Raw genomic sequence first — 23,517 nt, 5'->3', positions numbered from 1 at the left:
TTGAGACTGAAAATATATGTGAAATGGAGGAATTCAGCAGAAGAGGTGAATAAATTGATTATTTATGATTACAATCAGATGAACTATGGTTCCATACCAAAATTTTCTTGAAAAACTAAGCTCCATAGTTTATGTTGACTTGCACTCTATGATGCCACAGGAGAATAACTGTCTTAATTAAAGGGCCTGCTTTTAGGCTTCCAGTGGTTCTAGTTATATTTATACCCTACATACTAAATTGCCTTGCAGAAAAGATCTAGTAACTGAGTTTTTGCAAGAAGGGAAATTTTAGTTATGTCTAGAAACAGAGTGGTTTCAGCTTTTGAGTATTAATAATCTCAAATTCCTTTAGTCACCAAGTACATTAGTTACTGCTTGATGTCTATAAGCAAATCTACAGTCATTGATCCATTAAATTCACTGCCATAGATCAAACTAATTACTGACTTCAAATGCAGGTGTGCAGTTCCAGTAGGACTTTCATTAGCTACTGAATTCAACTGCATTAATCAAAACTTCAGTTTGTTCAGCATCAACGATGTAGGTACACAAGAATTCAATGAAACAGCATCCAAGAGAATGACACATAGACCAAATAAACTGTGACACAACAGAGCTATTTTGCTTAATACACCCCCAGACTAGTAGAGCACTTTCCTGGCAAAACTGACAACATGGGAAAATACAACACTGTCTACAAACACCTTTAAACATAATTCTCAATCCAGAGCCAAAAAGGTGGTATCAACTTCGTGTCACAGGAACTTTGTGGTACTGCCTTTTAGTCACTTGGTACCATTTTATAGTCACTCTGTCACATGTGTTTAAAAAAAAAACCAAAACACATCAATATTTAATCATAAGGATGTGTAGCATGATGTAGTGCAAGCACTGAATCAGAAAGCTGTGGCAGATGAGGAAGAAAACAAACAGTAGGCAACCACAAGTAATGTAAGGCTGTCTCTCAAGTACCACATAGGAGCCCTGAGTGCAGCCAGGCAGACACCCGGCCTTGTAAACTGGCTGCTAAAATAGTAGGAGTCCACTCTGACCCAGCTTTCTCTACCTGGCTGTAGGAATCCCCACCACAGTGCAGAAGCATCACTCTCACCATGTCCAGCATGGGGAAGCAGTGCCTGAGGCATTAGCCTTCGTTAGTTGCCTGTTTGGATGCTAGTTATTCAGAAGACACAATGAAAAAAGAGGGGTTAAAAAGGAAAGCTGATGACACCAGATGTTCAGGTAAAGCAAACATAAAGGGACACTCTGCTCAGTATTAGACATCTTTTTCTGATGCAAGGGATGTATCAGTAATGGGAACAAAGATTGCTAAGGACAGACAGCAGCTGTTCATGTTAGAGAGAAAAGCAGTGAAATGGTACTGCCATAATAAGACAATACTGGCACCCAGTGGTTTTTAAAAGAGGGCATGGTTGGTTTTTTGTGGGTTGATTTTAGGTTTTGTTTGGGGTTTTTTTGGGTGAAGAAGCATTTATGTTTGAAACCAATTCTGGATGCATCTCCCGCATTTTGTCAACTAAGATTAAAGACTGTGTTTTATTCCTGAACAGGAATGCAGAAAGTTTTGTTTTACCTCTCCCCAATTCAGTTTTGACACTCAATAAGGTCATCTGTGACAGCAAGAAATAAGATACAAGAATATTTCAGTCCAAATGGAGCTTATGCTCTACCAAGAGCTGGACAGAGCAGAGACATAAAGTCCCGTCTGATTCTGTCCAATTTCCCATACAAGGACATCTGGTTTTCTGCAGTAATCTCCCTCCAGGTTAGAAAATTCATTGTGCTGATAGTGCTAACCTTAACTCACACCTATGCCATGTCCCATTTTATTGTTTACCTAAAAATGCATTCAACGCAAGACTAAAAGGAACGGATTATGTTTGGGCTATGCATATATTATAAAATCATAGAATCATAGAATAATGTGGGTTGGAAGGGACATCTAAAGGTCATCTAGTCCAACTGTCCCTGCAGTAAGCAGGGATATCCTCAACTAGATCAGGCTGCTCAGAGCCTCACCTTGAATATATCCCGGGATGAGTCCTCTACTATCTCCCTGGGCAACCTGTTCCATTTTTCTACTTCATTTATGGTAAACAACTTTTTTTCTGACCTCCAGTCTAAATCTACTCTTCCCTAATTTAAAATCATTGCCCCTAATCCTATCACTACAGGCCCTTGCAAACAGTCCATCTCCAGCCTTCCTGTAGCCTCCTTCAGGTACTGGACAGTTGCTATTAGGTCTCCCCAGAGCCTTCTTTTCTCCAGGCTGAACAACCCCAGCTCCCTCAGCCTGCCAGAGGTGTTCCAGCTATCTGATAATTTTTGCAGCCTGCCTCTGGACCCTCTCTATCACATCCATGTCCTTCCTGGATTGAGGGCTCCAAAACTGTATTCCACGTGAGGTCTTACCAGATCGAAGTGGCAGAACCACCTCTCATGATCTGCTGGCCATGCTTCTTCTGATGCAGACCAGGATGTGATTATCCTACTGGGTGCAAGCACATCCTGTTGGCTCATGTCCAGCTTTTCATCCACCAGTACCTCCAAGTCCTTTTCTAGAGGGCTGCTTTCTAAAATGTCATTCCCCAGCCTGCACTGATAATTCAAATTGTTCTGACCCAGGAGCAGAGCTCTGCACTTGGTCTTGTTTGAACCTCATGACATTCACTTGGGCCCCCCTCTCCAGTTTGCCCAGGTCCTTCTGGATGACATCCAGTCCTTCTGGCTTACTGACAGCACCACTCAGCTTGGTGTCATCTGCAGACTTGCTGATGGTGCACTCTATGCTGCTGTCTATAGCATTGATAAAAATATTAAACAGTACAGGTCCCAGTATGGACCCCTGAGGAGCACCACTTGTCACTGGTCTCCATCCGGACTTTGAGCCATTGAGCAGTACCCTCTGGATGTGACCATCCAGCCAGCTCCTTACCCACTGAACAGTCCACCCACCAAATCCATATCTCTCCAATTTGGTGAGTAGGATATGGTGGGGGGCTGTATCAATGGTCTTGCAGAAGTCCAGACAGATCACACTGATTGGTCATCCCTTGTCCACTGGTGTAGTTACCCTATCATAGAAAGCCACTAGGTTTGTGAGGCAGGATTTGCACTTACTGAAGCTGTGCTGGCTATCTTGGATCACCTTCCTGTCCTCCATATGCTATGTTAGACCTTCTAGGAGAATCTGTTTTATGATCTTCCTGGGCACAGGGCTGAGACTGACAGGTCAGTCATTCCTAGGCTCCTCCTTACCACCCTTTTTAAAAATGGATGTAATGTGTCCCTTCTTCCAGTGACCGAGGACTTCACCTCACTGCCATGACTTTTCAAATATCATGGAGAATTTGTTGGTGATGACACCCTCCAACTCTCTCAAGACTCTTTGATACATCTCATCAGGTCAGTCCCATAGACTTATGGGACATAGTTCTTTTTTTTCAAGTAGTCAGGAATGTGATCTTCACATACTGTGGGAGGGACTCTGCCACCCTGGTCCCCTCCTGGTGTTTTTTTTAACTTGGGACATGCTGGGAGAGATGTTGACAGTGACGACTGAGGAAAAAAAGGTGGTGAGAACTTTATCATCACATCTGCTGTTACCAGCTCACCAGACTTGCTATTTGGAGGGGTTGTGTTTTCTTTAACCTTCCTTTTTTAATTGATGTACCTGTAGAATCCCTTCTTGTTACTCTTCACATCCCTTACCAAGTTCAGCTCCAGCTGTGCCCTGGCCTTCCTGCCCTCATCCCTACACAATTGGGTAGCATCTCTATATTCTCCCCAAATACCTGACTTTGCTTGAACTGTCTGTGCACTTTCATCTTGCTTTTTAGTTTGACCAGCAAGTCATGTCTCAGCCACGCTGGTTTCTTCCTTTCCTTACTAAATTTCTTGTACCTGTGGATCAAGATTTCTTGGACTCTATGGACAGTGCCACTGAATATCTGCCAGCCCTGTTCTGCTCCCTTGTTCCTGAGGACTGTTTCCCAGGGTGTCCTGTTGAGTAATTCATTGAAAAGCTGTAACTTTGCTTTTCTGAAATTCAGGATCCTGACTGTGCTCCTTGCCAGACTCATGACCCTGAGCACTATGAATTCGACCAGTGCATGGTCACGGCAGCCCAAGCTGTCTCCAGTCTTGACATCCCTGACTGGCTCACCTGCATTGGTGACCAATAGGTCAGTGTTGCATTCCCTCCGTTAGAGATGTCTATTTCTTATCTTAGAAAATTATCATTGAGGCAGTACTGGAGCCTCCTGGATTGCCTACACCTTGAGGTGTATCTCTCCAAGCAAATGTTGGGGTGATTGAAGTACCCTAGCAGGATGAGAGCCTGTGAATGTGATGCCTCCTGTAGATGGAGTAGGAATGCTTGATCAAGAGGTTCCTTGTGACTGGGAGGCCTGTAGTAGACTCTGACCACAAGGTTTCCCCTTGTTGCCTTGATCTCTAATTCCTATCCATAAGCTTTCAACTTGCTCATGCTTCTTTTTAAGGGACATCTCCTTGCATTCAATCCATTTGACACTGAGATCAATATTTCCATGTGTCCTGTTAAGGAAAGCTCTAGAGTGCAAGTGAGAATAAGCAAAAAGCTTTTAGTCCATTGTATTAAATACATTCTGTTGTGGCAAAGCAATTTTTCTTAATCTGCAATAGCTGAGTTACACAAACAACACCTGCATAGTCACAGAAAACCAATTAATCAGTGAAATAAACATTGGGAGGGATCTACATAGCAAATACAAAATACAGGAAAAAAAAACAGAGGAAGATTCCCCATGCTCCTCAGAAGAAATCCAAGAACTCAGGGATCACTCCCTGCAGAACCATACCTCGGAGGTATTTAGCAGACTGTAGCAGAAAGCCCTACATATTCAACCCTTTTGTAGATGTGGTAATATGAGAAGAGGTTTTTTACTCCTTTGAGCACACTGAGCCTACAGATGTCACCTGAAAACCCTGCATATATAGAAACTCTGAGGAAGCATCAAGACATGCAACAGCACCTTTGCATTGCATGCAATCCAAAACCTACCTTGTCAAAAGGACAAGGAAAAAAGATGTGAGACAAACAGGAGTGGGGGGGATGAAAGGAGCAAGCACAACCTTGTTTATGTTGCACTTAAACAAGAGGGGAGAGTTGCAATGCTAAGCAGGGAACACAATGGCCAAACCATGTGGCTCTGCAGTAGAAATACAAGAGTCAGTATAATGATGTACAGATCAGAGGTGGGAAAATGCTCTTAGAGAAACATGCTAGCAACACTGAAAAGGTTTCCTTTGGTCTACACTGAAAAATGGTCTTGGGGATGCACATGTATGCTGCACAAAAGACTGGATTTCCTCTGTTGTCTGTGCTGCCTTTATTTAATAAAGATACAATGCAAATAAAATTACACAACTCACAAAATGAGACACTGTAGACTTGACTGATGTTCCTGTCTTTACAACAGCTTTCAAATCCTAAAATACACAGGTCTCACACCAAAGCAGAGAAAAGGCAGATGTAATTATCACTTTATTCTGCTTGGCAAAACAGCATAAAACTGGACTGTTCTGTTAGGAGAATTATGGGACAGCACAGCTTACAAGATGGGACTTGGAGCTTAGAACATACTCCACTATCTACTCAAGTTTTCTTAAAAGCACGTGCACACTGGCCCACATATGACTCAGCTCAGTCACATACAGTACTCCACTTTATTTCCATAAATATACACAATAGCCCTCAGGGGCAATGGAGGAAAATTGCTTACACTCGGACCTCTGTTACAGTAGATAACACAGTTGCCACTGGGCAGAAGATTATAGGGCACACTTCATCAAAGTTTGTTTTATCTCTTCCTGTTTTTTGCTCAAGCAGTCACACCTCCTTCAGACAGAGATAGTTTTTAACTGGAAAAACAACAAAATAAAAACATTAAAATAAAGGGGTTTTTTTAGATTTTGGTGTGTTTTTTTTTTTTTCACAATTGACCAGTGCCAGGGATTATAAATTCCACTGTATTAAATATCATTCAAACATGAGACCAGATGTCTTAATGTTTACACACATCCTTTTGGCGCTGCTTGTGAAAACACAATCAGTCTCGGAAAATATGAATCTAAATGTTTTCATGTACATGGCCTCTACTGTCGTTGTTGGCCCAGGCAGTTTAAAACCTTGTAATGTTAAATGAGGTACCTAAGGGTCAACTCTGATCGCAACATCTTCATATACTCCTTAACTCAGGTGCTAGTTTACCTTCTCTCACTCCTTCTAGTGCCACAAAAAACTAACTGTGGTAATTTAAGCAGCTGCTTAATTGAATGGTTTAACTGGTGTGCTTTTTTCAGTTTTTTAGGGAGAAAGAGCTGTCCCAGAGGCACTGGAAGAATGGTTGTATCTTCACCTGGGTAAGGGAAGAGCACTGCTTGAGACCTTTCCAGTTCCCAAGGTCAGACTGAGCACAGCTCTGGTGACAATGTACTCCCACAGCATGACCCTCAATAAATGCATTTATTGAGCATTTCAGTCATCACGTCTGAGAATGAGCCTCAGCATATGTTCACTCTGGCCTTTACTAAAATCTCCAGTGTCCTGCAGAGAAAGATTGAGGACTGATGCAGCTTTCATGCTTCCTTACAATGGCACAGGTTCAGTATTCCTCCCTATTTCCTCCCAGATGAGTTTTGTAATGAATTAAAAATGGCATAACACTAACAAGCAAAGCTTATGAGGGAAAAGAAACATAAGTGGGCCTAGGAAAACTAGATTTTTAAGAGGATGTGCTTTGTGGCTTGGGTGGCTGTGATAATTACAAATGTAGAATTTTGTTTCTTAGATTCAAGCACGTGAATAGAGCTTTGTCTTCTATATTTGTATATTTGTTGTAAAAGCTTGGAAACAGATTTTTTTGTTGTTGTTGTTGTTGTTGTTAGAAAGACCCATGTCAACACAAGGATTTAAGAAACCAACATTTTCCAGGGGAAATGTCTTCCTATTGGCTCAAGCTGTGGCCATTAACAGCTAAAATGCATTACACAAAGTAAATTTAAAGGGATGAACAGAATGGAGAGCTGTTGCAGACCTGAATTTAACAGGAAATCTGTAATCTTAGTTCTAATATAAAGCAAGTGACTAATCCGGTGCCATGAGCTCTTGTCTCTCTTATTAATGCATCTTAAGTTTTTTCTGATAATATCTATTTCTAGTTGTAGTCACAGCAATTACCAACACAGGAGATGCTCCTGTAAAAATTTGTGCTACAGAGGTCCAGAAACTGTACCCTAAATTAATGAGGAGGACACAAAATTGTTGCCAAGAACAAAACAAGGTTTTGTTTTGCGTTGGGTTTTTTCATCCTTTTCCATTCCCTTAGCTCTTAGCTTTTGTTCCAGAGAAGCATAGCTTTGCTTTATATTTTCTAACCAAAAGCAAACTGTCTTAAAATCAAAAGCAAATAAAAACCTATGTTAAAATTAAATCCTGTGATGTATCCTTTTAGGCCTGAAAAACCTTCTTTGGGACTAAGATAAACCTTAAGTAAGAATGTAATAGCAGTTTTTTGTTTGTTTTCCCTTCAGATTTTAAATCCAAGAAAACAAATCTGTGAACTTGTATTTTTCAGCCAATATTGTGCTATTTTTCTCCTGGTTATTTTTAAGGACAGTGACTAATGTAGATTTCCAGAAATACTGCTAGTTTTTTAATGCACAGGTTACTTCCATTGCTCCTTTTGTGTTCAGGTCCTCTTTGTTCATTATTTGAAACTTATCTTTATTATTGAAGCTTTCAAGGCCACAATTCAGGAGGCTGCTGTTTAGAAAAACATGGCAGTTTCTAGAGCTAACTGTGATACGAGTACGGAATCATTGCAGAATAATACAATGGCTTAGGATAGAAGGACTCTAGAGATCATCTATTCCAACCTTCCATGGCCAAGGTTGCTGGTTGCAAGGTTGTCTTCTAGACAAGGTTGCTCAAAGTCTCATCCAGCCTGGCCTTGAACACTTCCAGGGAAGGGGCATCCACAATTTTTCTGGGCAATCTGTTTTAGAGTCTCACCATCCATGTCCTGAAGAACTTCTTTCTAATATTCAGTTTATATCTCTTCTCCTTCAGTTTAAAAACCTTTCCCCTTGTCCTATCATTGGACACTCTTACAAAAAGGCCCTCTCCAGCCTTTCTGTAGGTTTCCTTTGGATATTGGAAAGAAGCTACGAAGTCCTCCTGGAGTCTTCTCTTCATGCTGAACAATCCCAGCTCCATGCTCCAGCCCCTGGATCATCAACTGGACTCAGTATTCAAGGTGGGGTCTCACAAAAGCAGAGTAGAGGGGAAGAATTAATTCTCCTGATCTGCTGGCCACGCTCCTCTTGATGAATCCTAGGATCCAGCTGGCCTTTGGAGCTGCATGAGTGCACTGCCAGCTCATGTTGAGCTTCACATCAATCATTACCCCCAAGTCCTTCATTTCAGGGCTATTCTCAACCCACTCTCTACTCAGCTTGCAGTTCTACCTGGGATTGGTCCAACTTAAATGCAGGACCTTGTGCTTGGACTTGTTGAACCTCGTGCAGTTTGCACTGGTCTGTTTCTCAAGCCTGTTACTGTACCTCTGGAAGGCATCCCTTCGCTTAAGTGAATCCACCACACAGCTTAGTGTCACTGGCAAACTTGCTGAGGTTGCACTCAGCTGACAGATGTTGTTGCTGACAAAGATGTGTCAGTACTAAGTGATGGAGCAGAAAACCGATCTGGAGAAAAAAGCTTTACAGGTTGAAAAAAAAAATATCAAGGGAAATCTTTTTCCACAGAAACCATTATGATAGCAGGGAACTGGACTCAATGATGTGACAGTGATGATACTGTGCCAGGACTCTAACTGGCCACAGTCATCCTTCAGCCTGCTTTTTGTCCCCTCCAGGATTCCAAACTGAATCATCCTGAAATCCAGACCTTTTTTCTTGGAAATCAGGGGTCACAATGCAGGCAGTCTGTGCTCATTGCTTTCCAGGAAATGTCAGCCCATCAGGAGGTTAAGATGTGAGACTAAAGGGAACAGCTAAGAGGACTGACACTTTCTCTAGACAACTTACCAATGGGGCCCAGCTGTGTGGCACTAAGTCATGTGCAGAGACTGAAGGCATCACAGAACTTTTGAAAACTGAGATGAATTGAGTGGGCAGAGATGGCTGAAACTGCCCTGCAGTGCACAAACATTTTGTGAATCACAGCACACCTGCTGGCCTTTCTCATCCCTCTAGTTATGTTTTTTGATTCTGAGTGCCTCTTGGAGCCCAGATACTTTGCAGCCTATGCTTCACATAAGCCATGGGAATGCAGGAGGGAAAGGTATCTATCCTCAAAATCACTCTTGCACTCTTCAAGGCAACGGAATAGGAAAGGCAACATGCTGGCAATTAGGTGAGCCTTGCAACAGAGTTATCTCTGCCAAATGCTGTGCCATAGATATGAATTTAATTTATGTGCCTCAGTCAAACATCCAAACACAATGAAATTAAAAAACTGACTGGATTTTAAAACTAAGCATCAAAATCTGAGAGTTTCCAAGGCTCCTACATCCTGTAAAGAAACAGAATTCAGATAAAAATGTGCAAGACACAGAAATCGGCTAAGCACTGTTTAAATAACTTAAACTGGTTTGATAATATTCACACATCTGTAAAGAACACAGTATTGTGTCTGTAAAGAATACCTCTCAAAGCCCTAGTCCCTCTTGCAAAACAAACCACGAATCTGTGTGTTCAGAATGTATTTCTGGTAGCTGCTATTCACAGAATCACAGAATGTTAGGGGCTAGAAGGGACGTAGGGAGATCAAGTCCAAGCCCTCTCCCAGAGCAGGGTCACCTAGTGTAGGTCACACAGGAATACATCCAGGTGGGGTCTGAGTGTTTCCAGGGAAGGAGACTCCTTATCCATGCTGGGCAGCCTTTTCCAGTGCTCTGTCACCCTCACAGTGAAGAAGCTTTTTCTTATGTTTACATGGAACCTCCTATGCTCCAGCTTGCACCCATTGCCCTTTGTCCTGTCATTGGGCATCACTGAGAAGAGCCTGGCTCCATCTTACTGACACTCATCCTTTATATATTTATAAATATTAATGAGGTCGTCCCTCAGTCTCCTCTTCTCCAAGCTCAAGAGTCCCAGCTCCCTCAGCCTTTCCTCATAAAGGAGATGTTCCACTCTGTTCCACATGCCTATCAATTCAAGACATTTCTTATATCCTGCCCTTGTTGGTAAAGGGTAGGAAAAGGAAGAGGCAAGTGCAGAAGGAAAGAATATGCACGTTTACATTTGTATGCATACACATAAAACACATGATCATGTATGACTTCCCCTTGATGTCCATAACAGTTCTGCCTGCAAAAGCTTGTAGTATTAACCCTAATCCATTGTTTAGTGTGAAAAAATTGTCAAGCTCATTATATTGACCAAGTCTGGTTGTTGTTTATTTTTTTTTAATTGCATTTGGATGTATAAATCAAACAACTGTTCAAATACACATCTGCACAGACAAATGCATGTCTAATGCATGAAGAAAATTCAAAAATTTTCCAGACATAATTAACAGAGCAACTGGACATAAAAATGTAACTTTCTGAAAAAAAATTTTTAACAGAGTCAAAGCAGCATTTTAAATGGAGTTACCTTGCTGTGTGATTTCTTAAGTAACAGACTGTATCCACCCTAACTCAGCAGCACTGAAAGTTGCCATTCTCTAACAACTGCTTACCAGCACATATGAAAGGAACAGACACAGTTAACTTGACCCACACTGGAATAGTTTTTACCCTTTGATAGGGCACAAGGACAGATGATCAGCAAATGCTGTACTTACATTCTGCTGTCTTCAACAATATTGAGCAACCACTGTCATTGACTAATAAAGTGTCATTCAGACTGATTATTTTAATAATTTTTCTGAGTTTTCCAGAGCAATATATTCACTTCGGTAAGGTTTCCTTCATGTAAAACTCAGCAACACCAACACAGGAAAGCAGCAGTCCTGGTTTATGGAATCTGTGTTCCCAGGACAGACCTGCTCATCCATGGGATACAGAAGCATAGCACAGTCAGGGAGGTTTAGGAATTGTCATTGAGATTGCTGCTTTCCCAAGCAATTTTTCCTCTTTTTGGGATCTTTCTCTGAAAAATGGCCAGAAAATACACAAAGGACTCTCTAATGGGTGTGCTAGAAGAAAAACATGTTTATAGAGGAACTGCATAGAAGACACTGGTGTTTTTGTCACGTCACATTACTTCTGTTCAGCAACACCATATGGGTTAAGTTACTGCATGTTTGGTACTGGACCTGTATTCTTCCTGTGAAGTGTGTGTTCCTAATTTGGTATTGTTTCCTATTTGGTTTAGTCTACTGAAACCACTGCTGCTGCTAATGCTCCATAAATTCCAGAAAAAAAGGGAACTTCTGAACCTATGGATTTAGGTTTTTTCCTGAGGAAGTTCTTGCAAGTTAAACAACATCACAAAGCATTATAATAGCCTGTATGGATTTAGCTCTTGTATGCTTCATCATTTTATCTTTTAATAAAAGGGAAAGCAAAACAGATGAAGATTGTATCCTACCAGATAGGGCCACATAGCCTAAAGAGCTACACAATGTACACAGACTGACTTCTCATGATGCAAGTTATATTGGAAGCCACAAAAAAACAACCAACTGACCAACCAAATAATAAAAAAAACCCTAGAGAAATCAAGTCTGAGGTCGAGGTTTTCTGCAGCTATCCTTGGTGCCCCTACTTAGACTTTAAAGAGCCTTGTCAGAAGACCATGGTCTGGCAGTTCCTTGAGCAGGGGCAGGACTGTCCATCCCAAGACACTCAACTCCAGCCCTAAAATGAAGCAGAAACTAGTGCGAACCGGGTGCACACAATACCTAGGTTTGCTTTGCTATTCTTTTTCCTTCTCTGCAGCTCATCCAGCCTGTTCCAAGCTGAGGCAATTAGCACTTCTCTGCTGCACATGGTAGAGAGGGAAAAGACAGGAGCAGCTGTCAGGACCCACAGATAAGGGCGGGAGGGCTGGATGGAGGACAGCTGGAGACAGGGCTGCCTGACAGCTGAAACTCCTAAGAAACTCAAATGCCACCCTGGCGAGGAGGCCATTAGGAAGCCGAAGGGGAAGAGCCCGTCCTGGAGAGACCGCAGCAGGCATGGTCCAGGCGATGGGCAGGACGGTTCCGCGGCTGCTCCGCACCACTCGGAGGGGCGAACCGCCGAGGGGGCCGCCCAGTGCCCAGCTCCTGGCTCCGCACACCTTCATCACCCGCGCTACTGCAGGCACCTGCCGACCATCCCCCTTTGGACCGCCCGCCCCTTTGGACCGCCCGCCGCCATCTTCCCCCGTCGCCGCAAGCCGCCATCTTCCTTCGGTGCTGAGGGAGCCGGGTCAGCCCAAACCTTATGCAGCTCTGCCATCTGCCGGTGAACGCGGGGATGCCTTGTGCCGCCTCCGCAAGTGAGGGGGGCAGTAGTTTTTTTATTTTATTTTATTTTATTTTATTTTATTTTATTTTATTTTATTTTATTTTATTTTATTTTATTTTACTTCTGCCTTAGCACACCATGATTTCTGCTGCACACATCACTCTGCTTAAAATTCCATAGGGTTTGGCAACGCCATAGCAGCTTCGTTCCCTGTGCCAGCTCTGCGCCTCACGGTTGCCCCACACCCTCTGGGCTGGGGGTCTTGGAAGCTCCCGGGGCTGTCAGCAGGAAATCCAGGGATCAGTGTTGGGCCCAGTTCTATTTAATATCTTTATTGATGATTTAGATGAGGGAATTGAGTCCATCATCAGCAAATTTGCAGATGACACTAAGCTTGGGGGAAGTGTGGATCTGCTGGAGGGCAGGAGGGCTCTGCAGAGGGACCTGGACAGACTGGAGAGTTGGGCTGATTCCAACGGGATGAGGTTCAACAGGGCCAAGTGCCGGGTCCTGCACTTTGGCCATGACAACCTCATGCAGCGCTACAGGCTGGGTGGGGACATAGTGGTTGGAGAGCAGCCAGACAGACAGGGACCTTGGAGTTTGGTATTGACAGGAAGCTGAACATGAGCCAACAGTGTGCCCAGGTAGCCAAGAAGGCCAATGGCATCCTGGCCTGGATCAGGAACAGGAACAAGTTTGGCCACACCTGCGTGGCCAGCAGGTCCAAGGAAGTGATTCTGCCCCTGTACTCAGCACTGGGGAGGCCACACCTCGAGTACTGTGTCCAGTTCTGGGCCCCTCAGTTTAGGAAGGATATCGAGGTCCTGGAGCAGGTCCAAAGGAGGGCAACAAGGCTGGTGAAGGGACCCGAGCACAGACCCTATGAGGAGAGGCTGAGGGAGCTGGGGTTGTTCAGCCTGGAGAAGAAGAGGCTCCGAGGAGACCTCATCACTCTCTACAACTCCCTGAAAGGAGGGTGTAGCCAGGTTGGGGTTGGTCTCTTTTCCCAGGCAACTCTCAGCAAGACAAGAGGGCACGGTCTTAAGTTGTGCTGGGGAAAGTTTAGGTCGGATGCTAGAAAGAATTTCTTTACGGAGAGGGTGATCAAGCATTGGAATGGGCTGCACCAGGAAGTAGTGGATTCTCCGTCCCTGGAGATATTTAAAAAGAGACTGGATGTGGCACTCAGTGCCATGGTCTAGAAACTGCAGCGGTAGTGGATCAAGGGTTGGACTTGATGATCTCTGAGGTCCCTTCCAACCCAGTCAGTTCTATGATTCTATGAAAGCCCTGCGGGGAGAGGGCCCTCAGCGCGGGGCTGGCACAGCGGAGGACCCAGACAGCCAGGCTCAAAGACCTGGGAATGGCCAATGGGAAGCATAAAATCCCTGGGAGCCGCACAGGGACCAGGGTATCACAGCCCTGAAGGCCTCGGCACACCTATGGACACCCCCCCAACCCCAAGAGTTGTGGCTTCCACTGCCTGCTCTGTCTTCTCTGGCTCCCCCCATGCTGATGGAATGAGAGGAAGGAAGGCCGAGAGCAAGCCCTGGGAATCTGAGCAAGGTCTCTCCCTTGATCACAGGGCAGCTTGTTAAGCTGAAGGCAAAATAATTTTCAAGTCCTTAAAAAAAACCAAACTGCTTGAAAAATGCTGGCTGAATGGTACTCTTTGTCTTCTCTGCTGGCAGTTGCAAAGTTGAGGTTGTAGGTACTCGGCCATTCTCATTTTTAACCTGCAGAAATGCTGTAGCTCTGAGAAGAGGAGCTGTACTGATCACATCTGTCTGTATGAGGAGCTCCCCTCTGCAGACCTTTAGTTTCAGCCATGCTGATTGTTGGTGAGTCTATGTGTTTCTCCATGAAAAGCAAAACTGACTTAATCAGAATTAGAGTCTCCTGTATTTCAAGTAACTGCATGTTAATTTGTACTGACTTAAATAACTGAACAAAGAAACGTCACCTATGGCTGTAGAAAGACTTTCAAATAAGTTTTTTGTATGACAAATTGTACTCAAATTTTAGCTCAAAACCAGAGAATGGTCATTAGAGGTTTTACAATCACCATTTACTTATGGTAATAGAGAGCAAAAACTCGAAGTTCTGTCTCTTTTATCAGATGTAGCTTCCATTGCTTACAGCTGAGTGTTTTAGCCGTCATTGTCTCAGGAAAAAAAATATGCTTCCAAGAAAACCACGAAACAGGTCTTGGAAACCAGTTGGTTGCTGCATAGCCGGTGAAATCTTGAAAGATATCTCTAGGTTTTCAAATGGGGCCCTTAGTCATTCTCTGTGAAGTCTGAATGGTGCTAAGTAACAAGTTCAATGTCTTACAAGTTTTTTTAATATTTTTTTTGGATGTTATCTGTTGTCTAAAAAGTAAGGAAATAACAAGCTTTGAACTAATTTACAAGGAACAAGTTTGCCAGGCACTTTCTGCAGCATTTTTGGAATTAGTCTGATTTTATTTTTGGCTTTGTTTATACAAATAATTTGCTTTCTTCATTTGTTACACACCTCCTGATTTTGTTGGTGCATGATACTTCCTTCATGTTACAATCATCACTGTAACTGAAAGACCAAAAGACAATGTACCATACATTTTCTTTCCAGTAATTTAATTCATCATCTTCCTGCTTTTTCTAGTTACTGGTAATGGCCTCAGTCTTTGAGGCTAACCCAGCACTTCCTAGGTTCTCTGTAAATTCACCTTCCTTTAAAGAGGAAGTCAAATTGGTCCCTTCAATGAATCATCTCCTTTTTTTTTTTTTTTGCAGAAAATAGCAGTGCTGCTGTTTCAAGTGCTACTGAAAATTCTTTAAGCAGGTTAAAAAACTGTTTTTATCTTTTCTGTCTTTATCTTGGTTTTCGATGAAACAGTTAACAAGATGTAAATTAAATTTGTAAGACCTAAGTTGAAAAGTGAGGTATTTTAAAAATGCATGACATTCTCCGAAGAAAAGACATTTGAGCTAGAAATAGAAAAATACTGGCCAAAATAAAAAATAAATTAAAAAAAATAATAAAAAAGTATTAAAAATTAAATTTTAAATGAGGGTGAAAAAATGCTGAGAAGAAAATTTAATTACTCCTGACATTTGAGGTAACCTATATTTCTTCCACAATTTAGTTTAACTGCTAATAACAAAAAAGGGTTAGAAAGTCCTGCAATAATTATAGTGTCACAGTGATGAATTTTGGGTCAGCTTAGACAAAACTGATTAGCTCATGGAGTGGGAAATTCTGTTGGAAATGACTTGAAGTGTGTTTTAGTATGCTGAGTACCTAATACAGTGTAGAGAATTAGAAATTCAGGTTATACAGTTCTGCAGCCAGAAATGACTCAAGGCTTGTAAACCCAGTAGGAAGATACCAAAATTTGGAAGTATTGCTACTTCTGGTAAGTAAAACAAGATTCACCTCTGAGGCAGAACTGAGATTCTCCAGTAACAGTAAATTAATGTCAAATATACAGAATTATGTTTGTGATTCCTGATGTCCTAGGACTAAAGGAATTAAACCAGTGTATTCTTCAAGTAATGAAAATCACGAATTAATAAAAAAGCAACATCTTGGCTAATGAAAGCACCACAAAAAATACTAATGTGTAAGGAATTCAACATTTGCCCTGGCAAAATCCAAGTTTAATGAGCTTTCAAAAATCCTCACAGAAAATTGATTAATATATATCTGTAAAAATTTCTCATTGCTTGTGTTCCCCACTGTGGCACATTAGTCATGTATGGTCATTACAGTCTGGATTTTTCTTTACAGGTTATGGGGAAACTTATATTGCTTTTTTGCTGTTGTGTTCAAGTGTCCCTGGTATCAACCTGGACATTCTGAAATCAAATCACTTCCATTCTAAAACCAAATCCCTTAGTAGCAATAGAAGGTGCAGGCAGACACAGGGATTTGTAAACAGAGGTGAAAATCATTACGTGACTAGAATTTCCTTTACCCATAAGGAAACAGAATTTGCATAGCATTGCTTAAAACACATTCAAATAATACAAGCTGCTTGCTTGGATTCTGGCAGTTTGCCAGCTCTCAGTTGAGAGCTGAAGCTTCGGTTGTATCAACAAGTGTCTGTTTCACTGTTTCTTGTGTAAGACAAGCCATTCCTTTCAGCACACACTGAAGAAAAACTGAAACTCTGCATTCAGTGCAGTAGCCAGTACTAAAAAGTATTGATGACAGTTCTCAGTTGAAACAGAGAAGATGGCATCGCAAGGTATGCCTAGATGTGTCTGGCTCTTGCCATTGTTCATTTCATACATCTAATGAAGAATAAATACATATCATGCAATTCTGAATATTTCCCCATTCCTCTCTAGGAATTCTCTCTCCTTCTCCATTCTTCATTCAAAGTCCTCCTGTCCCTCTCAGATAAATTAGAACAAACTGCTATTGATTGCCCTTGTTAGGGAGGAACAGTAAATCCTGCACCTCTGTCTACTTCCTTGCTTGACTATCAAGTGTCATGTGCATGTCAATGTGCATGAATTCACATTGCCATCTCCCAGTACTTACAGAATCACAGCAGTCTTGCAGTCTCAGCCATGCCAGTGGCCAGCATTCAGCAAATCTGTTTCCTCTCAGCTGGTTTCATCTGCAGTCAGGGTTTTCAGCAGTTGGTGTACTTCTGCATCCAATCAATGTCATTTTCCGTGCAGAAATCCCGTGAAACACCTTTGTTCAACAGAGATGTACAAGCAGTTCATTACTGTATAGTGCCAGGCACAAGTAAACCTTGGTCCTGACAGCTCTGCCTGCTGCCCCTTACTTTGTTTGCTGTCCTGGATAGTCCTCACTCTTCTTCTTGTTCTTTAACCACAAATATTTTGGCTAATTGAATTCTTCTGGAATACATATAGCCTGTAGGACTCCACACAGTCCTACTGGCCATACAAGTCCATCCAACTCTGAAATATTTTTTTCCCGTTTCTTCTTCCTAGGCTTTAACATTTATACCCAAAACCTTTTACTTGAGCAGACTTACCAAACCTTGGTTAACCCAGTTTTCTGTGCACAGTTACAGTAATCCATATATAGTGAGTATACTGTATGTTTCTCTTACATATGATGACTTTATTAAACAAGAGTGCCTCCCAAACACACAGAAGTGGAGTGAGAAGTGTTGCCTCTTGAGAAAGTCAGTCTGGCCCAGTAGCTGCAGGTTATGAACATACAGTAATGCAGTGGAACCGTGCTGCTAATGATAGGTCATTCTCATTCCAGGTTTGGAAGTGAAAATGATCTAAGATGAATTTTAAAAGAGAAGAGAAGAAAATCTTCTTTATGTGACCGGAAAGATCAAATTTTAAATATATCCTCATTATAATAGTAAAAAATGCAGCTGTTACATAAAAGTTCATAAACTCAATTAGATTTGGGGGCAGGGGGGGGGAGGGGGGGATGAAGCAGAACCAGGTGTGAGCTGGTTTAAGAACCAAGCTAATGCTCTGGGTATTTATCAAACCACTGCTACAACAAAAATAAACATTGAGTTATTTAAGCTTACGATCCACTTGTGTTTAACTAAAACCACACAAGTAATCTCTTTAGCTTTATGCTAGCCACGGGTCCCCAGAGGAATTTCAGTCTATATCTCTTATATAATCAGAGCACACTTTCAGGGGGGAATTTGACCCTAAAGGAGGCAGGAGGACTGGAGATACTTGCTAATGGTCATGTGGTAAAAATAGTCTTTTCATAAGCCCTGCATGAAGCACCAAGAGTGCCTTGAAACATGCCCTAGCTAGTATCAAAAATAGCTAAGCCAAAGATGAAAAGCATCCTTCTGCTCAAATGTAAAGGGGAAAAAAACCCCTAAGATATTCTATAAAAACCTTCATGAGTCACGCCAATGTGCTAATGAGTTTGTCACAAGCCACCATTTAAAATGTCATTCCTTTCTCACCAGCACAGAAGCATACCAGTTCCCTGGACTTTCAGGTTCTCTTAGGTACCCCTCCTCTCCTTAAATGTAGAATATACCAACATCAGTCTCATTGCTGGGTCTGTAGAAATCAGTCCTGTTAGCCCATGTGTTTATTCTCAAAAAACCTCATGATCCTTGGAAAGCAGCACTTCCTCCTGAAGCTTTCTGAATGTAGCCTGGCCCCTTGATCCCCCACTGTCTGACAATGGTAGATGATTTGTCCTACTTCATGCTTGGAAGGCTAAGGATTTTGTGTATCATTCTTCCAAATGAATTACTTGCAGCTCTGAGCTTTCATATTAAGTATGGAGCTGCTTATCTGGCTTCTATGGGATATAAAGAAGGCACTAATAAGAGGGATTTTTGCTTGCCACTGAAGTACAGAGAACAAAATGCACACAAGTTAAAAGGCATCTCCTATTAGCTGGATAAGCATCTCAGGCATAAGGAGAGTAGACTGCATCTTTTTTATGACTAGAGAAAGAGTGGTATTATGAACCAACACAACAAATAATAATGGTGAAGCATTAACAAAAAGCTATAATCGTTAAGAAACTAAAATATCTGTATAAATTGTATAAAAACCATTGCCAGTCGATGCAAATATTTTGAAATAGGAGCACATCTGGAAAATAAATCGGTAATAATATTGTTAATTTAAAAAATACTATAGAAACCCCAGAAAATCCCAAGATATTTATAATGCCTGTGTTTGAAGTTGACTGTACATAGAATTCTGTCCTGATAATTACCTGCTTACTCTAAAAACAATTTATTCTTTGTAGAAAGAAAGTTCTCTAGATTAATTCATACGCGCAGTTAGAAACAGTTTAGCAGAAAATGCTGTAGAGAGGAATCTCTATGAAGTTTTGAGCAAAGCAATTTCCTTTTCCTTAATGGGCACAACTTTTCTTACTGCATATTTACTCCTCAACTGTTTTTTGTTTTGGTTTGGTTTTTAGGTTTTTTGGTTTTTTCCTGCAGCATTACAGATGAGGTATCCTTGGAAGGTCTGGAGATAGTAAAGAGGGTTAGCCAAAAGCGAAGACTAGCGGACAAGCCTATGGTGATGAGACAATATTGAAATCAGTCCAGGAACTCAAATCAATGTGTCAGGGTCAGGATTCAGATCAACACAGTTCCTGGCCAGTTATGGGCATAGGTGCAGTGTAGCTTGGCAGGAAACAAATGTGAGAGCCCAACATAAAAGCATCTCCCAAAGAGTCCCTATAAGTACTTCTCAGCTAGCTCTATCACATACATGCAGGATATCTGCACAGTCATTGTTGGCCCTGAGACCAGGCAGCCCAGCTTTCAGGGGAGAGGGAATATGCTCAGGGACCCTGATAACCTCTGAGAGGATTGTGTTTCCTTTTATTACTCACTGCACAGACACAAAAAATTGAGGAGATTTTACCAGGAGATAGGTGTCAGTAAACTCTGGACAGATGCAGTGAGTATCAGGCCTCTGTCTGCTGTTGGCACCTTAGAGTCTCTTCTTCTATAGGAAGTTTAAAAACAAGGGAATATTATTTAGGAATAAAACTATAAGGGAAGCTAGGGGTCTGGAGGGAAAGAAAGATGTGAATAAAAATATTTGTCAGAACAGAGTAGTGAAATACTTCATGGTAAAGTCATACTGACATTACATGCTTCTTCTTAAGCAGACTGCAGATGAAACCATTAAGGATAATTAAGGATAACACTCTGGCCTGTGATCACTGAAGGGAGAGAGATAGTGAAGGGTATAAGGGGATGCTAATTAGCAATAGAAAAGTGAAATTATGGAAAATATAAATGCTCTTTACAAATAATGATTTACTATGGCTACATTTCTCCTTGCAATGTATTCTTAAGTTCTTCATTATGGGATTAACTTATCATTAGAAAAAGCAAAGACATATGCCAGGCTGGAGGGCCAGGCCGAGAGAGTGGTGCTGAATGGTGCTGCATCCAGTTGGCACCCGGTCACTAGTGGTGTCCCCCAGGGATCAGTGTTGGGCCCAGTTCTGTTCAATATCTTCATTGATGATTTAGATGAGGGGATTGAGTCCATCATCAGCAAATTTGCAGATGACACTAAGCTTGGGGGAAGTGTGGATCTGCTGGAAGGTAGGAGGGCTCTGCAGAGGGACCTGGACAGACTGGAGAGTTGGGCTGATTCCAACGGGATGAGGTTCAAGAAGGTCATGTGCTGGGTCCTGCACTTTGGCCACGACAACCCCATGCATTGGTACAGGCTGGGGACATAGTGGTTGGAGAGCAGCCAGACAGACAGGGACCTTGGAGTTTGGTATTGACAGGAAGCTGAACATGAGCCAACAGTGTGCCCAGGTAGCCAAGAAGGCCAATGGCATCCTGGCCTGGATCAGGAACAGCGTGGCCAGCAGGTCCAAGGAAGTGATTCTGCCCCTGTACTCAGCGCTGGGGAGGCCACACCTCGAGTACTGTGTCCAGTTCTAAGCCCCTCAGTTTAGGAAGGATATCGAGGTCCTGGAGCAGGTCCAAAGGAGGGCAACAAGGCTGGTGAAGGGACTTAAACACAGATCCTGTGAGGAGAGGCTGAGGGAGCTGGGGCTGTTCAGCCTGGAAAAGAGGAGGCTCCGAGGAGACCTCATCACTCTCTACAACTCCCTGAAAGGAGGGTGTAGCCAGGTTGGGGTTGGTCTCTTTTCCCAGGCAACTCTCAGCAAGACAAGAGGGCACGGTCTTAAGTTGTGCTGGGGAAAGTTTAGGTCGGATGCTAGAAAGAATTTCTTTACGGAGAGGGTGATCAAGCATTGGAATGGGCTGCCCTGGGAAGTAGTGGATTCTCTGTCCCTGGAGATACCTAAAAAGAGACTGGATGTGGCACTCAGTGCCATAGTCTGGTAACTGCAGCGGTAGTGGACCAAGGGTTGGACTTGATGATCTCTGAGGTCCCTTCCAATCCAGTTGATTCTATGATTCCATGATTTTGATGAAAGTGAGGATGAGCCATAAATCAGATGGTAACTGCATGTGGCTATATAGAATGATACCTTCAAAATGATACCATCACATCAGATGTTTTAGTTTCTAAACAGTTTTCTTCCTCTTCTTTGCAATATTTGAGCCATCATTCCTTGTGTAAAATTTGCAGTGCAAATGGTAGATTGATACCTTTTTGAATGCTAAATATGACTCGAAAGAAGTTGCTGGTGCACAGCAACTCCCTGTTCTGACAGAAGGAAGGCATACCTGACTTAAGCAGAGAAAGTTATGTAGTCAAAGAAATATATAATACTGAGTGGCAAAGGAATCTTTTCAATGTTCAGTAGAGTCTGAAAATCCTCATCTTTTCCCATTAGACTAGTTCTGACAACTAATCAGTCAGAAAACATTCTACAAAATGGCATTATGCCAAATTGGACATTAACCAAGTTTGCTCCACTTGAGGCACAGATTTAAAAAGCTCATTGAGACAAAGCTTCCATCAGCAGAAAGTCTGGGATGTTAAACATGGGATGTTAAACAAAGATATTTTTTTTTTTTCTGGAAATGTAAGATTTATTTTAATTACAGCATTAGAGTGCTCTTATGATAATGAACTTGAGCTTCATTTGGGGTCACTTGTTTTCATCCAAAGGTCCAAGGAGAAGGTGTTCATTCCTACTGTTTAAATGCCTGTTCTGCTTACACTTATGCATTTTCTTTAAACACTCTTTATTTTTATATTATGTTAGTGAGACTAGGAAATTTTTTTTTTCCTTGTGAAGAAATATGAGAATACATTTGTACAAGGCATCATGATATGTGGTATACTGGCATAAGACAGGATGGCAAAGACTTCAAGCATATAAGAAGAAATCTACACCGTGCTAACAGTTCTCTGTGTAGCTGGGGTAATTACTGAGCTGAAATTATAGCAAGTTAGAAGCAGGTGGAATCATAGGGAAAACTTTATAATACAGAAGGGGAGTGAAGCATTGGACTACACTATAAAAGAAAGATTAGAGACTCTACTACTGAATGTCATTGAAAACAGATTAGGCAATGATCTGTCCAGTCTGACATATTTAGACTTGAGAAAAGGAAATGGTTTGGACCTCTGTTTCATTTTGGGTCTGTTCCGAAGAGATGATCCAAAAGACTAAGCAATTCTCAGTAACAGAAGGCCAGGAGACTTCCTGTCTCAATGAGCTCTCCGTGTTTCTGATGACATGAAAACCTAGAAATGTGGGAACAATTGTGGCTTATGACCCCACCTTTCTGGGGTGTTTGCAATGCCCATAAATGTGCTATGCTAATGTGCATAAAAACCTGGGCAGAAAATCATTCAAGAATTCTGAAAACAGAAGTGAATTGTGCAGTAAGAAGTGAGAAGGAGAGAAAAAAATACCAAGGTGAAATGCAGATTTCAGTTGAATGCCACTGCAGCCAGCTCTTAGGAGCCTGATGCAGGTTAGAAAGAAATGTGTCTCAGCTGACATCTCTGACAGACATCCAGATCCTCCTTAGAAGCAGCCATGTTTGCTTTTCTTAAGCACTGCAGACATCTATAACATTTTTGCCTATGTGGGAGGCCTGGAAGATGGATGGGAGGAATTTGAGAACATTGGGGGTGTTCTGCTCAGTTTCTTCCCTCAAATTATTCTGTGATGAACTAGGACCAACTCCTCTTAAACCTCTCCAGCAGACATCTCATCAAATTGAAATTCATTCTCAGACTTTCTGAATGCTCTTTGACCACATACAGCATTGACATACTGCATTTTAGTAACAGAAACCCAGTGATTTATTCAAGCAAATCCCTTGATGCAGAAATCTCTTTTAAGTTATGTACTTAGGCTAGGATTTTCTAAAGGTTTACCTGGATCACCTTGAAAGTAGTGTTCCTGCTGGATTCTCTAAGACATGTGAGTTCAACTTTTCTTATCCAATCTCTTTAGTGGTTTTCAGTCATACATTGTATCAAATTATTAAAAGACCAACAGGATTTTCAGCTAGAGGGATAATCACTGTTACCTCTCAGTTTTCCAGCTGTATTCTCCTTGTGAAATTCCTAGTCATATTTCTTTCCACCTTCTCTTTAGAAGAAGAAAAATTAGATTTTGCTTTACA

Source organism: Calypte anna, chromosome Z (genome assembly GCF_003957555.1).
Source record: "Calypte anna isolate BGI_N300 chromosome Z, bCalAnn1_v1.p, whole genome shotgun sequence".
Taxonomy (NCBI): Eukaryota; Metazoa; Chordata; class Aves; order Apodiformes; family Trochilidae; genus Calypte; species Calypte anna.
This window is presented reverse-complemented; position numbering follows the sequence as displayed.